The sequence below is a fragment of the Rhinopithecus bieti genome, unplaced genomic scaffold, assembly GCF_001698545.2.
Source record: "Rhinopithecus bieti isolate Rb0 unplaced genomic scaffold, ASM169854v2 scaffold_2735, whole genome shotgun sequence".
In the NCBI taxonomy this organism is placed as follows: domain Eukaryota; kingdom Metazoa; phylum Chordata; class Mammalia; order Primates; family Cercopithecidae; genus Rhinopithecus; species Rhinopithecus bieti.
Genome location: NW_016804150.1, coordinates 1,562,922 through 1,581,408, shown reverse-complemented (window position 1 = coordinate 1,581,408; position 18,487 = coordinate 1,562,922). Strand labels below are relative to the sequence as shown.

At 32.1% G+C, this 18,487-nt stretch overlaps 1 long non-coding RNA gene across 1 annotated transcript in view; it reads left to right on the top strand.

The window, feature by feature from the left end:
• The first annotated feature begins 12,784 nt into the window (after positions 1-12,784).
• Positions 12,785-18,487, top strand: part of LOC108526205 (uncharacterized) — a 25,157-nt gene continuing 19,454 nt past the window's right edge. The window contains exon 1 of the long non-coding RNA XR_001884461.1: positions 12,785-12,862. This is a non-coding gene — a long non-coding RNA (uncharacterized LOC108526205). The remainder of the gene's footprint in view (positions 12,863-18,487) is intronic.

Genomic DNA, 18,487 nt, shown 5'->3' with positions numbered 1-18,487 from the left:
TCTTCTTCCTCAGAAACACTGATTATTCTTAGGTTTGGTCACTTAACATAATCCCAGGCTTCTTGGAGGCTTTGTTCATATTTTCTTATTCTTTTTTCTTTGCCTTTGTTTAATTGGGTTAATTTAAAAACCTTGTCTTTGAGGTCTGAATTTCATTCTTCTGCTTGATCAATTCTATTGCTGAGACTTTCGAGAGTATTTTACATTTTTTTAAGTTCATCCATTATTTCCTGAAGTTTTGATTGTTTTATTTATGTTACCTCCTTCACTGAAGATTTCTCCCTTCACTTCTTGTATCATTATTTTTTAAATTTCCTTAAATTGGGCTTCACCTTTCTCTGTTGCCTCCTTGATTGGCTTAATAATTAACCTTCTAAATTATTTCTCTGGTTAATCAGGGATTTCTTTTAGGTTTTTACCCATTGCTGGTGAGCTAGTGTGATGTTTTGGAGGTGTTAAAGAACTTTGTTTTGTCACATTACCAGAGTTAGGTTTCTGGTTCCTTCTCATTTGGATAGGCTCTGTCAGAGGGAAGGTTGAGGGTTCAAGGCTGTTGTTCAGATTCTTTTGTCCCATGAGGTGTTCCCTTGATGTAGTACTGAAGATAGGGCCCCAATCCCGTTTCCTAGGGATGCGGCTTCCTGAGAACCAAGCTGTAGTGATTGTTACCTCTCTTCTGGATGTAACCACCCAGCAAATCTATCAGGCCTCAGGCTGGCACTGGGGGTTGTCTGCACAGTCCTATGATGTGAACCATCTGTGGTCTCTCAGTCATGGATACCAGCACAGTATTCAGTGTGTCTCCCGGGTCCTGCAGAAGCAATCCACTTCCTTCAGAGGATCTGTGGGGTCCCTCAGTTTTCCTAATGTAATCCTGCAGTCGTTCTGAAGCAAAAGTTCTAAAATCTGTTTTAAAAGCATGTTCTTCTGATGTGCTTTTGTTGTCCATGGGGATACAATTTTTGTTCTTGTTCTCTTTTATCTTATAATAACTTTGAGATTTAACCATTATGCATTTATTTGGCTCATTTTTAGTAAAAGTAAGTGTTCCTAAACTTTTAAAATTTGATGGAGTTCAGTATGAACTTCACAGTTATCTTTCCTCTCTTCTTGTTTTTATATTGTTTAAATATATATTGACTTGATTTCTTAAATCTTATCTCTCTCTGAACTCTCCTCCTTTAATTTTTGTTTCTTAATTTTCCCTATTGGTCTATCCTGCTCAGTTTTTTAACACTTGTATGAAAGTATAAGTGACATACAATAAACAACATAGAGTTAAATTGTATAAACGTGTACATTTTGACATATATATATATATATATATATACCTGTGAAACCATCATTGAATCAAGAGTTTCCTTATGATCTTTCATAATTCCTACCTGATGTTTCTTCCCATGCTTTCAACCATGCCTCTACATCTGCTAATCTGCTTCATGTCACTAGAGATTAATGGGAATTTTTTTGAATTTTATATAAATAAAATCATAGAGTATGTACTTTTCTGTATGGCTTATTTTTTTCCACATAACCTTTTGAGATTTATTTACATTATATCATGCATCACTGATTCATTCTGTATTATTGTGGATTAGTGTGGAATTAAAATACCAGATTCTTTATCCGTTCATCTGTTAATGGCTCCTTAGGTGTAGTTTTGGGCTGTTATAATAGAAATGTTCTGAACATTTGAGCACAAGTCTTTGCATAGTTGATAGTTTCATTTATCTTGGGTAAATAACTAGGCACAGAATAACTGAGTCGTATGGCAGGTGTATATTTAACGTAAATAAAAACCTGCCAAACTCTTTGGCAAAGTGGTTGTACCACTTTTACAATAACATCAGTAGTATATGAGTGTTCTGTTTCTTTCACATGTGCCACAGTATTTGGTATTAGGTAACTTTATAATTTTAGGTATTCTAATGTATGTAGTAGTAATTGTGTTTTTATTTTGCAACTCCCTACTGACTAGTGGTAAGAATATTTATATGTACTTACTAATCATCAGTATCTATTTTATGGTAAAATACATATTGAATTATTTTGTCTAATTTTATTCGGTTTGTATATTTATTACTGAACTGTCAAGAGTTTACATGTTCTGGATACAAATCCTTTATATAAGGCATGCTGTGCAAATATTTTTTCCTGCTGTGTGCCTTGTCTTTTTATCTTGATACTAATGTCTTCTGAGAGCAGAACATCTTAATTTTGATAAACTCCAGTATACTACTTTTTTCTTTTGTGCCTTATGCTTCTGGAAAACCAAATTCATAAAATTTTTTTCTACATGTTTCATAAGTTTCATCTTTAGGTCTATTTTATTTTAAATAATTTTGTATATAGTGTGAGAGGTTTCTTTTACTTAATAGACAACCACTTGTTCCAGCATCATGTTAAAGATAATTTTAATGTTAAAGAAATTTTAATTTTCTCCATTGAATTGTCCTTGCAATTTTCTCAAAACCAATTGACCATACACACACACACACACACACACACACACACACACACACACACACACATATATGTTCATGTCCATTGATCCATTGTCTATGTCTTTAGTCCAATATTATAATGTTTCTATTACTACAGTTTTGGAATTCTTTATGTTTGTCTTTAGTCCAATATTACAATGTTTTCATTACTGCAGTTTTATAATTCTTTGCATTTTATTTTAACATGTAATAATTGTTCATATTTATAGGATATTTTAATATATGTACACATTGCATTATGATTAAATCAGGGTAATTAGCTGATGTATCACCTAAAACATTTACAGCTTTTATGATGAAAGCATAAAACCCTCTTTCTTTTAATATAGCTATTTTAAAATGTAATTATATTGTTAACTATAGTTATTCTACTGTAAAATATAACACTGAACTGATTCCTCTAATCTATCTGTAATTGTGTTCCTGTTGACCAATTTACCCTCCTGCCCTCTTCTCCTCTAACCTTCTGAACTCCTGGTAACTATCATTCTACTCTCTCCTTCCACAAGATCAGATTTTTAAAATTATACAAATGAGTGAGATCATGCAATATTTGTCTTTCTGTGTCTGACATTTCATTTAACATAATTTTCTCCAGTTTCATACATGTTGTGGCAAATGACAGAATTTCATTCTGTTTTCTGACTGAGTAGTATTCCATTCTTTCTTTTTGTGTACGTGTGTGTGCGTGTGTGTGTCTGTGTGTGTAATTTTCTGTATTAATCACTTTAGTACTAGTGATGCAATAAACATGAGAATGCAGATATCTCTTGAACATACTGATTTATTTCCTTTGGATATTTCCTTTGGATAAATACCTGGCAATAGGATTTCTGGATCCTACAGTGGTTTCATTTTTGATTATTTTAGAAACATCCACACCCCTTTCTTAATGCCTGTACTAATGTACATTTTCATCGAGTGCATATCTTTCTATATATCCTTACAGACATTTGTTATTTTTTGTCTTTTTGACAATAGTAATTTTAACAGATTAGGTGATATCTCACTTTGGGTTTGATTTGCATTTCCCTGATTATTGATGATATTGAACATATTTTCCTACATCTGTTGGCCATTTGTATGTCAACTTTTCAGAAATGTCTATTCAGATATTTTCGTTTAATTGGGTTGTTTATTTACTATTGAGTTGCTTGAGTTCTTTATACGTTCTGGATATTGACCATTTTCAGATGCATAGTTAGCAAATACTTTCCCTCATACTGTATATTATCTGTTTATTGAACGTTTCCTTTGCTGTGTACAGAAGCTTTTTAGTTTGATGTAATCCTATTTGTCTATTTTTGCTTTTGTTTTTTGTGATTCTGAGGTCTTATTAAAAAAAATTCTTGCCCAGTCTAATTTCATGAAACACTTCCTCTTTCTAGTCTCCTAGTAGTTTCATAGTTCTGGGTCTTATATTTAAGTCTTAAATCATTGACTTTTGTGTAAAATGAGAAAAAGGGATCTAGTTTTATTCTCCTACATGTAAATATCCAGTTTGCTCAGCCTTGTTTATATGAGAGACTGTCCTTTCCCCCATGTATGTTTATGGCACCTTTGTGAAAATTCAGTTGACTGTAAATGCATAGTTTTTTTCTAGCTTCTCTTTTCTCTTCTACTGGTTTGCATGTCTGTTTTTATGCCAGTGCCATGCAGTTTTGGTTGCTATAGCTTTTTCACATATTTTGACATCAAGTAGTGTGATTCCTCCACCTTTTTTCTTTATTCTCAAAACTGCTTTGGCAATCTGGAACCTTTGTATTTCCATACGAATTTTAAGAGTTTTTTTTTTTTTTTCCTATTATTTTCAAATGTTAAACTAAACTTGCACTACTGGAGTAAATCCAACTTAGTATTAATGTGCAGTCACTTTATACAAATAAGTTGCCAATATTTTGTTAGAAGTTTTTGTGTCAAATTTCATGGGGAACAGTGGTCTGTGGTTTTCCGTATTTGTAATATTATCAGTTTGGTATCTGGTTAATGCGGGCCTCAAAAATATAAATTATGAAGTATTTCTCCTTCAGTTTTTCTGGAAAAGTTTTGTAGAATTGATATAGTTTCATTTTTAATTAAGTACATTTTATTAAGGAAGCCACTTATAAGGTCCTTTGTTGGTTTGTTTGACAAATGTTTCAACAATTTCATTTAATAGATACATATAAGGCTGTATAGGTTATCTATATTTTCTTGAAGGAACTTTGGTAGTGCATGTCTTTCAACAAATTTTCTTATTTCTTCTAAATTTTTGAATTTTTTGACACAACATTTTCTATACTAATTTCTTATTTTCATTTAAGTATCTGTAGACTCTCCACATGTATCACTTTTAAGATTCGTGGTCGGGTAATTTATCTTCTCTCTATTTTTCTTATCAGTCTGGCTAGAGGTTTGTTAATTTGATTGATCTCAAATAATTGTATTTCATTTTATTGATTTTCTCTCTTGTTTTACTTTCTAGTTTGTTGATGTCTGTTCTGCTTTTATTATCTTCTTTCTTCCAATTATTACACCTGCATTTACTCTTCTTTTTCTAGTTCTTAAGATGGAAAATGAGGTAACTGATCTGAGAACATTTTTTTCTAACATAGCTATTTAGTGCTATAAATCTCCCTCTAAATTTGGCTATAATAGTATTCCCCAAATTTTGACACGTGTTTGCACTTTTCCTGAGGACAAAATGCTTTTAAATTTTTATGCTTCTTTCTTGAATGAATGGAATGAAGAGAGAATGAAATAAAAAATATTCATATATTTAGAAATAAATTTATGTAAGTATACACCTATGGTATATATATGTATGTACATACACCCACCTATATATTTAGCAAGGTATATATACACCTACATAAATATATATATATGTATACCTATATATACACACCATAAATATATATATCTCCATATAGATAGGTGTATATATATGCAGATGTGTGTATGTATATAGGTAGATATATATGTACATAGGTAGATATATGTAGATATGTATACATACCTACATTATCTACCTACATAACTACATACATACCTATATATTTATGCCTACCATATATATGTACACACACCTACATAAATTGATACATATATATGCCTTCATAAATACACACACACACACACTCCTACATAAATGGATAAATTGGATATATAGGTACGTATATAGAATTATGGTACATATTTATGGTAAATATATGTATGTATATATACACATTTATGTGTGTGTATATATATAAACTGTTATTTTAATTTTGAATCAAAATGAAGCAATTCACCAATTATTTTATTTTGACTCAAAACTAAAATAGCAGTTCATATAAAAATTGTTAGCAGCTGCAAAGAAACCACTTGACAAATAATGCTTCTCTCATCAAATTTAATAATTTTTAAATTAACCTAGAATTCAATGTATTCATCATGCTGGCATAATGTTTTCAATTACATATACACTGTGCGATGGTTAAATCCAGGTATATTAACAGATGAATTACCTCTCATAATTAGCATTTTTGTAGTGAGAATACAGTATTCATTCTCTTAACATTTCTCAAGAACTCAATATATCATCATTAACTTTTGTCACCATGCTCTACAATCTGTCTCTTGAACTTATTCCTCCTATGAAGGTATAATCGTGTGTCCTTTGACCAATGCTCCTGAATAGCACTAGATATTTATAGGAGTTTCTATTTTAATTCTAGAAATGCTGGACTTCTCTCCTAGCTCTCTGTTCCAGAGTGGCTAAATAATAACAGCAAAATTTCAGTTGAAAACTCTTTGCCAAAAATCTGTGTATTCTTGGTGGGCAGAGATGTGTTCATCTTTGATTTCCACTATACCTATTTCAGTACCTTTAACTCTATTTTTGAAGTTAGTTAGGATTGTGAAGTTGTTAAACAATTATTTTGGAAATAATAAAATATCTTAAAAGGCATTTAATATGTGCAGATTATTGGGTTAAATTATTTGACAATATTATTTTATTTAGTCTACACAGTGACATTATTGTGTCAGTTTATCCTTATTTTCAGATGAGAAATATGAAGTTTAATTAACTCATCCTATTTCACAAGAACTTGTAAATTTTGAGGTTAGTACCATAGCTAAGCAGGATAGATTCAGAGCTTGCACACCAATGCTGTGTTTTACTCTCTCCCGAAAACACAACACACTGTTTATTTCGTTCATTTGAAATCAAATCATGAATTACATATCTAATTTTTGCTATATGCTAGGAATTAAATTAGAAAATATATCAGTGGGAGAGAATGCATATTTGAGTTAGAAGTTGCTTTTAGACCCAAAGTGGATTTCCACCTCAGCATGCACTTTCTGTTCTCTTCCCAGTAACTGTAAACAAGTTGTTTCTTGCTTCCTGCTGTTATTAACTCATCCTTCAGCATGGCTGAATGTCTACTTGGTTTAGAGTGTATGTCTTCCTCTCTTTTGTTTTCTTGTGTGCCATGCCTCTTCTCTGTGCTCCAGTTCCCCCACTCCGATAGCCCCAGCAAAAAGCCCCCATCTCCTTCTAGTTACCATGACCATGAACTTATTTATGGCCAGATATAGTGCTGTGCCTGCCAAACGACTCCTTCAGAAAATTAGCTTGATTCACTCCCAAAGAAGAAAATCTAGCCAAAAATTCTGTCACTTCCACTCTTTCCCAATTTGCAGATAGCACTGAGATTTTACAGCTCATTCAGGATGGACTAGAGACTGCTCCTCAAAAGAGGCAAATGACCTGCTGTTTAAAAGGGCACGCACGCAGACAGTGGCAACCCAGCGTCTGAACCTATGGCTCTTTGTTCAACTTGAACAGATTAACAGTAAGTCATAAAATATATGATTTTATATTATTTTGTACTGCACATACTGGAAACTAATAGTTTACTTATCTGTCCAAATGTACATTATACATAAGGATTGTCTAAAAAACAGAGACCCAAGTAAACATAAAAAGATATGCCATATTTTCACAATTCAAAGATTATCTTTTTTAATATTTTAATATTTTTGAGGCTTACTGTAGTAAATATGTTTACTACTATTGCATTTTAGTTTGTTTTTTCTTAAAGAAATAAATTAAGTGTGCCTGTCCAGAAAATGAGTGTCTATGAATTTGTCTGGATATTTACCTTTGTAACATCATAGACTGCAGACTTATTATCCAACTTATACTCTTAGTACATAATAAAACCATTTTCTATTGACAGTCTTTGGTTGTAGCAAAACACAAATAAGTTTAGAATAATAATCATTCTCTTATCTTTTCTCAAATGGTAAATACCTTTGCTTTTAAAATGACTTATTTACAGTAACACCATATAACATTAATTGTGTTAATGGTCTTTTGTTTTAACTAATTGTAATAATGACATTTTGAGTAAAAATGATATATTTTATTACAATCATTTAAAATTTTATATGAAGCTATGTTTATTTGAGCAAAATATTGATTTTTTTTGCATGTATATTTCATTGACACAGGTAAAGTAGGTTTAAAATGGACATAAATTACTCAGAACATTTTAATTCAGTTTTTCATTCAAAGATTTGGAGACTTCCTTTTAGCCTTTAACATGGAAATGTAAAGATTCTTAGGATAACTGGGTCAGTTACACATGATGTTATGAGGAATTTGACTCGTTTATACTTGTTTAACTTACCTCACTCTTCCTACATAGGGCCTTGTCTCAGAGCTTTGTCACTTTCACAAAAAACATCCTTCATCGACTCTGAAAATTATATTTAGGCTTAATTTTGCAACTACATAAACTCATCCTGTAGTGGTAGGCCCTAAATTGTGGGTTCTTAAATTTGGTTCATGTGATTTTATTTGCTTTGTTTTTAGTAGTTGGTATGAAATTGACAATAGAGAATAAGTTAGTATGCACTTGCATTCTCTTTTCCATATGCTAGCTTTCTGTTGATGTTTAAAGACTTTAGCCTGATAAATTAAAAGTAAAAAACCATTTCTGTAGTAAACGTGTTAGAAAGTTATGGCTTATATTTCCTTATAAGTGAAAATAGAAAGTTTCCATGCTGAAAAATTGCCATGAATCAGATATTGCAAATTTGTAGTTTCTCCCAATTGAGCGAGCCAGAAATCAAATATACATGAACATTATAGTCTCACTATCTATTTCAAAGAGTGAAGAATAAAGAATAATCATCCTGAAAGGTATGTTAGAAAATGCATGATGTATCTCATATAATCTGGCTTAAATTTCAAGATGGCCAGGAATATGAATATTTTACAACTAAATTTATAATGCTTTCCATGTAGTTAATGTTTAAAAATCTACTATGCCAAAGACTTACATAATATACTAAACCACATTGTTTCATGTGTTGATGTAATGTTACATACTAATGGGTTTTTTTTTTTTTTTAAAGTTTTTTTGTAAAGTTTAAAATGTCTCTAATGACATTTTAAGCACTTAATGTAATATTTTCTTAAACGACTACTCGTCTCCATTTTCTCATTTTAATATTTCAGGAGATCACAGGAACAAAATTTGAGTATTATTACAAGGAAACTCTGTTTAGGTGACTTTTTAACTGATAATATTGTGTATAGCACCAAAAACAAATACCGGAAAAAAGTTGTACACATGACGCTACTTTCATTGTTACATAATATTAATAACGTCCAGCCTGGGCTATAGGGCAAGACTCAATATAAAAAAAATAGTCAAAATATTTTACACACTGTTTTTGGGTCTTTAAATCACAGACTATGAGAAGATTATATTGTCTTAGTCTCCAGACTATTAACAGTGCCTAACAAACACTCAGCATATGTTAGAGGAAGGTTGCCAAAATCAATTTGTTTGCCAAGCCCCATCAGTATAGATATTGCAATCAGGTCTTCAGCATATATATANTATAGAGCACTATGAAACTATTAACTTATATACAGTATGAAACATAAACAAAAAGAAATGGAAAAATGAAGATAAAATCAACATCAATGAACTAGGTTTTGCTGACTTTGCTTAGTAGATGACTATGCTAGATTAATAAGACCAGTCAGGTCTTCCTGCACACATGTCGTCTAAATCCCCACTTAGCCCAGTGACAGATCTTCCAGAAAACTGTAAATAAATAAATACAATTCCCTTTGCACTTCAAAAACCAGTCATTCTATTTCATTCTATTTCTGCGTGTCTGGAAATTCTATGAGGACTCAGAGTTTCCTCTCACTCACAATAGTTTACCTTCATTACCTCAACATACTTCTCTAAATCTTGGTACCCATTCCACACAAAAGGGATCTAATAATTAACCAACTATATAATATTATATTCCAAGCAAGGCACTGTCAATAATTAATAAGTACACTAGAATAACAGTCATAACAAATATTATATTCCAAGCAAGGCACTGTCAATAATTAATAAGTACACTAGAATAACAGGCATAACAATAATTTTTTATTGGGAAAATAATGTCTTATTTTTATCCCAGCAATAATGGTTATTATGAGGTATAAATAAAATAACCACCCTCTCAACTGCATATCACCTGATACCCTTTGTTTATGCAAAAGTTACCTATACATAATTGCTTAAAGTTCCTACTAATTAGTATAGCACTGTATCTCACTAAAGTTCCTACTAATTAGTATAGCACCATCTTTATCTCACTCAAATGTTTCTCAATAGAAACATTTGGTTTTGTCGTTTTATAAATATTTTCATCTTTCTGAACTTTTAGAAAATAATTTATTTTAATTGACATGATTATATATATTTGTTATGTACAACAAAGTTCTGACACACAATTGCATCTCATACTTATCATTTTGTGGTAAGAACAGTCAAAATCCACGGTGTTAGTAATCTTGAAGAATACAAGACATTGGAATTGACTATATTCGCCCTTTTTTACAATAGATCCCTTGAACTTAAAATCTTTCACATAATAACAGAAAACATTTTGAAAATAATTGAATTAAATAGGCCTTTTAATTCCTTGGGTTTTTGAAAAGTGCTAAACAAGAATTTGTGCAGAGGAGAATTGTGGAACATTAAAACAAAAAATCTCAAAAACACGCCACAATAAAATTGCTAGTAGGGACCAGTTTAGTGAATAATTGCAAGGGAAACAATTCAGTGCTTGAGAAAATGAAGTTTTGTTTTTTTTTTTTTTTTTTTACTAAGTCAATTAAATGACACTATAGAAACAAAAGGACTACTTTGTTTTTTCACTTTTATTTATGCTTCAGTTATAACAGTGCTACATATAATTTTATTAGACCACGTTAATACTATCTGACACTCTTTAGTGCATAATCCTTGTACTTTGTAATGTTAACTGCATAACTTCTTGGGGTGAGACGTATATCAGGTCAGAAGACAAGACTTGGTTGTATTGAACCCACTAAACTGAAATTAATGGGTTTTGAGTTATCAAGTATTAGAATATATTTAATTTAATTAATTTAAGTTTAAATTGAGTTCATTTCTCAGCAAAATTTTTAAGAGTATAGTTAATTAGCTAAGGTCCAAATTTGCCAGTTGATTCTAATTTGATGAGGGATTTCTTCCAGGCTCTTAATTGCTATATTTGCCTTTTGAAAATTATAAATTCAAAGTCTGAAGAAAGCCGCTAGCCAGTTGAATAAATGCTTTACAGAGAAAACAAGTATTAATGAGAAATATTATTGGAACTGTGTGTGTTATTTTTTAAAAAATAAAAATTGTGTGTGATAACAGAACTGTAGTCATGTTTTCAGATATCACTGGAAGTTCAGTAGGAAAAGTCTCTGCTTATTGAAAAGAAGACATTCTATTGAATAAAAGTGTTACAAATTCGGAACATAATTCTTTATCAGAATGGGAAATTTAAAGGATACCTTTTCATTTCAATTCATAAAATGCAACTACTATCAAAAATATCTTGCCTATGTAAATGTTCTTCCTGAAAGATACATGGCAGAAAGCCATTTTAAACAGTCTCTGCTGACATTTAGGGAAAATAGTGCTCTACTAAATAAAGTAGTACATCTAGCTGTTTCAGTGTATTGTCTAAATTATCATAGTAAGACTAGAAAACTTTACAAATCTTTCCATGAAAATAAATATGTACCTTTACATTTACATTTATCCAGAAATCCTGTTCATATTTCTATGGGGAAATTTTGGATGAAGAACAATTTCCTTGTTTGGATTATGTGAATTTGAAGTGAACTATGATGAATTTATTAATTACAAGCAATTTCTCAAGAAAATAAATCTTAAAATGAAGTATTGCCTTGTTCTGATATAATCATTATTATTAAAATGTTAGGTTTGGAGCCATGGCTCACGCCTGTAATCCCAGCTCTTTGGGAGGCTGTGGCGGGTGGATCACTTGAGTCAGGAGTTCAAGACCATTCTTGCCCACATGGCAAAACTCCATCTCTATTAAAAAAAAAATAACAAAAGTTAGTCAGGCATGGTGGTGTGTGCCTGTAGTCCCAGCTACTTAGGAGGCTGAGGCAGAGAATTGCTTGAACCTGGGAGGCAGAGGTTTCAGTGAGCTGAGATCCTGCCACTGCACTTGAGCCTGGGTGACAGAGAGATTCCATCTCAAAAAAAAAAAAAAAAAAAAAAAAAAAAAAAAAAAAAAAAAAAAATTAGAGTAACAGACCTGATGCCAAAGGCATCTAAGTTATTAAAGATTGGAGAATTTGAAATTATTGTTCAAATGCAATGAGCTTGTGTAAATTATTAGGTTCAAAGTTAAATAATTTTGTATTTAAGCGTCATTATTTTATTTGTAAATACTTTCAAAACCCTTCTAATATAAATCTATATATTATAGTGGTTGCTATTCTGAAATTTTTGTGAATTTTCCCCTGGTATATAATTTGCAATAATAATCTAAAAATACATTAATTGGCTCCTTAGCTATTTAAATTGAGATATGAAATATAGTATATTATAATGATTACGATATTTAATTCTTAATTCGGACAATCTTTTTTTTCCAGACAATCTTAAAATCTAATTCCAACAATTTAGTATCTGTGTAAACTGAGGCAAGTTTCTTAACCTTTCTGAATTTAAGTTTCTTTATCAGTAAAATGGGGCTAATGATAATGCCCAACCCAAATTGTTGCTTTGAGAATTTAAAGAAAAAAAAATGTACACTTAGCCTAGTGTCTGACATAAACAATTCTCATTATCTTTATGATGTTCAATTTCTTTCTTTCTTTCTTTCTTTTTTTTTTTTTTTTTTTTATTCCTTTAGATGGAATCTCACACTGTCACCCAGGCTGGAGAGCACTGGCGCAGTCTCGGCTCACTGCAACCTCCATCTCCTGGGTTCAAATGATTCTCCTGCCTCAGCCATGATGCTCAATTTCTAATACTGTAAGTGGTGTTCTAGGTTCTTCTTTCATTCCTTCCTTGCTTTCTGGTAGGATTTCACCTTTGCTATAATCAGATGTTTTTTATTCTGATACATCTCTAAGCAGTCAACTGTCCTGTGATTGCTTAAATTTGCATTGAAAACAACTAGTCTTTTTGGTTCATGGGGTGAAGAGCTATGAGGAGACACATTTAGACGTAATGGCAAGGACCATGCCTTTCTTAGAGATCCTGAACTTCGAGCTGGATACAGTGACTGGACAAGAATTGAGGTTCTGTGTCTCAGGAAGAGGCTGGTTGCATTCTTTACACGGGAGGAATTCGAGACATTTCTGATACTTGGTGGCCAAAAAAGAGGAATGTGGCAGAGAATGATGACTTGTTTACTATGCCCATTGCCCTTTCTGTCTCATAGCCTCTCTTACAGATGGGAGTGGCCATGGACAGAATTTTGGCCTATTCAATCTGGGTTAAGTTATTCTTAGGCCGGACACTTCCAAGTCTGACCCATAAATAATCTCTCTCTCTTCCCACACACTGACTGAACCTGTGAGTCCAGTGGGTATTAGAATCACTATTTGGAATGAAGTAGGTCAGCAAGTCAACATACACAAAGAGTCTTCCAGAAGAACTGTCTAATCTGGAACATATATGTTGGGTGACTTTATTGTGTTAATCACTGACATCTTGGGGTTGTTTATTACAGCATTGTGACTAATACACATTCCAAATAGGGCAACATTTACTCTGTGGTCTATCAAATGAAAATAATTATTCAAAAGGTATATAAATAACATGTGTAGAAGCAGAATATATAGTGTAAGACAGAGGGAGTAGCAAGTATAGTAGGCAAGAAGAGAGAAATAGAAAGAGATAGAGAATGGGGGAGAGAGAAAGAGAGAGGGAGAAAGAGGGAGAGAGAGAGAGAGATATGACCTATTTCAGCAACTGCAATAAGCAGTCTCTCTATACCTATATTAAACTCTTTCCTACTTTCCTCTTATTTACTGGAATCCAACCACAATTAGCACTCTCAGTTCCCCAAAGAAACCAATCTGTTTTCTGTTGCAGGACCTTCTCAAATGTTGTCTCTCCTGCCAGAAATCTCTTCTCTTGAATGTTTGACTAACTCCTATTTACTATATGTATCTTAGAAAAAATATTTTCTGAAAATACAATAAAATTAGACCCTTGTTCTTAACTTTTTTCATAGTATCTTATTATTTTCTTAAGTCATCACAATTTGTATTAATTAAATAATATGTATGTTAAATTTTAATATATCTGTCTACCACACATCAAACCGAATGAAGGTTTATTTATCATTGAAAAATACTTGGAACATAACATATACAGAAATATTTAGTGAATGGATTTATATAGCATGAAAATAGAAAGTAAATAAGGGAGAGTTTTTATAACTTGTTTGTTAGCACTTTATCTTGTGGACAATTGAGTGTTCTGAGTGGTTTTAAGCCATGGGTTAATATAATCCAATTTGCCTTTCAGAAAGATTACTTCATTTGGAAAAGGATTGAGCAAGGTAGAGTAGTGTGGTGTTAGGCAAGTGTAGGGACAATTGTCTCTGTAATTTATGAGATAGATAAAGATAGTATAAATCAAAGAAGTATGAGTGAGAGTCAAAAGCAAAGCATGGGACTGAAAGATGCTATGAATGCCAGCCAAATGGAGAAGACAGTATAAGGTACTGATGAAACAAGTGTTTGGGAGAAACGCCCAACATTATTCTTGGTTACTTATAAGCTATGTAAATTTCATCAAATAGCTTAAATTTTCTGTAGTCTCAGTTTTGTCATCCAAATAAATATGTGTTTTCTTTGTCAGTTTTCAAACTTTTATGCCAGCAGTCAATGAATGAATAAAATTATCAGCAATACTATAGCTTCTTTGATTGAATCAATGAGTGGGGGAGTTCAAAGCCTCAAACCCCTAAAGTTCTGTTCTTGTCACTTTTCCTGAGAGCTCACATTGATATCTGAGGAACTTTTGGGATTTGAGGGCCAAAATGTAAAAATAATTGTACTCCTGGAGATCTACATTTGGATGACATGGATATATCTCAAATTGAACTCTTAATCATATTTCAAATCAGTTTTTCTCTAAGACTGTGCTTTTTCAGTTATCCTATTAATTTTTTATGCTTCATTGATTCACTATTTACTAATTGCTCTTAAATCTACTATCTCCTTCTCATATATTTTGTGTACGGTCTAGCCATCACCATTAAGATGGCCCACTAGGCTGTCATACTTAGTAAGCCCCAAATTAAACTCCACATATAATCTCCATCTGCAAACCTTTTCCCCATCTTATATTCCCTCACTTGAATGATTTCCATTAACAACTCTCCAGCTCCCTCTTTGAAAAACTCAGGAAAGTCCTAGACTCCTTTATCTCTTTTTATATCTCTTTTATTTATATTTAAGTGGTAAGACCAAACTTTATTCTCACAAAAATATCTAGATAGTAGTTATAATGATTCAACTAATCAATTAAGTAATCTTTAATGCTGCAAAAATATATTAAACCAATCAAGTAAAATAATTAATAAGAAGATAGGAAGACAAGAAGTTTCTTGTAAATCCATTTTAAAGACTAACAAAAGAACGACAAGAAAAATCAATCAATCAATAAGACCAAAGATAAAAGAAAGCCTGAGAGAACGTTAATCTACAAAAGTGTGGAGAAGAGAGAGCAGTCAATTCTGTAAAATATTGCAGACAATGAAGCAGACAAGGACTGAAAGGGAAACACTAATTTAGTAACAAAGAGGAAGTAGAATTTACTAGTGAGAGAAGTTGCTGGAGTCCTGGGCATAGAACTCGATTTCATTGGGTTGAAAGGCAAGCAGGAGGTGAGAAATGATAGGCATCGATACCTCTCAGGAGTCTTGGCCACAGAAGTGAGGGTAGCAAGTCACAGTATTTCCGAGCCTCACTTTTCTCATCTGTTCAATTGTTGTGATAAATACCTTGTGTTCTGCACAGAGATTTTTGTAGGTTGGGAGGAAAGTGTGGGTGGCACTAGACATTTTTTAAATCACTCTTAAATCCTTGAAAATAAGTAAAATTTCTATGTGAAGTAACCAACACCGGATAATTGTCAGTTACTTATGTTATAATATCTATTTTATATTTTAAAAACAGCGGTCTCCTTGAAGCCAGGGTATCTCTTATTCATTTTTGCATCTCCAGTCCCTAACATAGTACCCAGTACATAGTAATAGCATAATAAATATTGCTTCGTGTCCCCCAAACTGAATTTTGGCATGTAACTTAAATTCTATGCAAATAAGGGTAAGTGGCTTTAATTCCAAAAAAGATACAGAAGAAACAGAAAAATAAAAAAAAATAGAAGACATAAAAGTGGATGCCATTCAAAAAACAATCCAGCATGTCTTTTCCTTTTTTCTCCTTTCCACAGACAGAGAGAGGCTTAGTAGTTTACTAAACTCAAAACTAGTATATGATCTGTCTAGTTTTTAGCTAATTAACATTTACTTTGTGTAAAGGTATCTACAGGAAGACACTGTTAGACAGTTTCTTCAGTCTACAAACCAATGATTACATCTAATGAACAAAATACAGTGGTAGTTGTTTAAAGAAATATTCTAAAAACCCAGAATGATATTAGCATACTACTTGCTATATGCAGAATGAGATTAAAAACTCAGAACTAACCCGCTTCTGTGTAACAGCTCTAATAGAGTAGAGTATAAAAAGTAATCAAATTTGGAACATATGCAAAATCCTTAGAGTTCACTGGTTTCAGACATAATAATACATGTCAAGTTATATTAATGAGAGATTAAGTATTGTGTACTTGGATTCTTTAAATTATCCTTTGCCTAATTTAGTTTATATTTGAGCTCCATTCCCCTGCTCATATAATTTCCCTTGTGCTATGTGGAACAGAATGGCCCAGGTAGATAGTATTTTATCCATCAGTAATATCACATTAATCCAAATGAAACCCATTTTATCCCTAGGGTAGTGAGTCAAGTTTAAGGGACCATTGTGCATTGCTCAAATTAAGAGAAATAAAGAAGAGAGGGACCATGGTACATAAAATTTGCTGAAGTCTTAAATGTCGATGGAAACAAAATACAAAATAATATTATTTTGAATCTGCACCAACAGACCTGGCATGGCTCCTCAGTTCACAAATGGAACTTAGGTTTTTGCAATAGTCTGCACGGATTTTGTATTAAAATTGCGCTTCAACATTTATAGAGAAGCATATGGAATCAAAACAATCCCCCCCCAAAATAGATGAAAGACATGTTTAGGCATAAAATGATGGGACACGTGTTCTACAAAGTTTAACAGAAAGTATGTGATTAACTTTTCACCAAGACAATGGAATTTCAGTTTATATCTTTTATAAAAAGAGTCCAAAATATTCTAAGTATTTGTATTCAGTAACAGCTACTGGTGATGCTATACTTCAGTTGTCTTTGGCCATTTCTCTGTCCCTTTCTCATGATTCCGGATACTAATAGTCCATAATTCTACTCCTCTTTGGAAGAACTGCCCTCCTTCAAATGGAGTCACTTTTCATATATTTGTAGAGAACTGGATGTGTCTGAGTTTTCGTCTCTCCACTCAAGCTCACTTGCCTGAAGATGGGACAATGGACAATGCTTAGGGATAATTTGCATTTCACAGATTCCTTGTAAGATTAGGTTACAAGCAATGATTGGCCTGAAGTCACTTTCTTGCTTGTTTTTCTTTCTCTTTCTTTATTCTGATTCTCCTTATTTCTTACCAGTTTCTCCTGAAAACATTTCCTTAATTCGTAACTTTCATACAAATTATCTCAAACCCATTTCTAGGGAATCCAACATGAGGAAGATAATGTGCAAAAACACTTCTGCACAATAATTAGCTTATTTTAGAGTTGTCTAATAAATAATCTGTTTGCTGAGAGAAAATGTCTATATTCAGTGAATTCATTAAAAATACATTTATTGTATCTATGTGCCATATTTTCTTTATCCATTCATCTGTCGGTGAACACTTCGGTTGCTTCCAAATCTTACCTATTAAGAACAGAGCTGCAACAAACCTGGAGGTTCAGATATCTCTTTGATTTATCGAATCCCTTTCTTTTGACTATAACCAATAATAACTTAATTGTACAATTTAAAATAACTAAGAGTGTAATTATATCATTTGTAACACAAAGGATGAATGGTTGAGGTAATGAATACCCCATTCTCTGTGATGTGCTTTTTTTCATATTGCTTGCTTATATCAAAACATCTCATGTACCTCAAAAATATATATACATACTAAGAGTGTATATACCCAGAACTAACCTGCTTCTATGAAACAGCTCTAATAGAATAGCATATAAAAAGTAATCAAATTTGGAATATATACAAAATCCTTAGCATTCACTGGTTTCAGATATAATAATATAACCCAGGTTATATTAATTGGAGATTAAGTATTGTATATTTGGAATCTTTAAATTACCCTTTATCTAATTTATTTTATATTTGAGTTTCATTTTGCTGCTCATATAATTTCTCGTGTGCTGTGTGGTACAGAATGGCCCAGGTAGATAGTATTTTATTCATCAGAGATATCCCATTAATCCAAC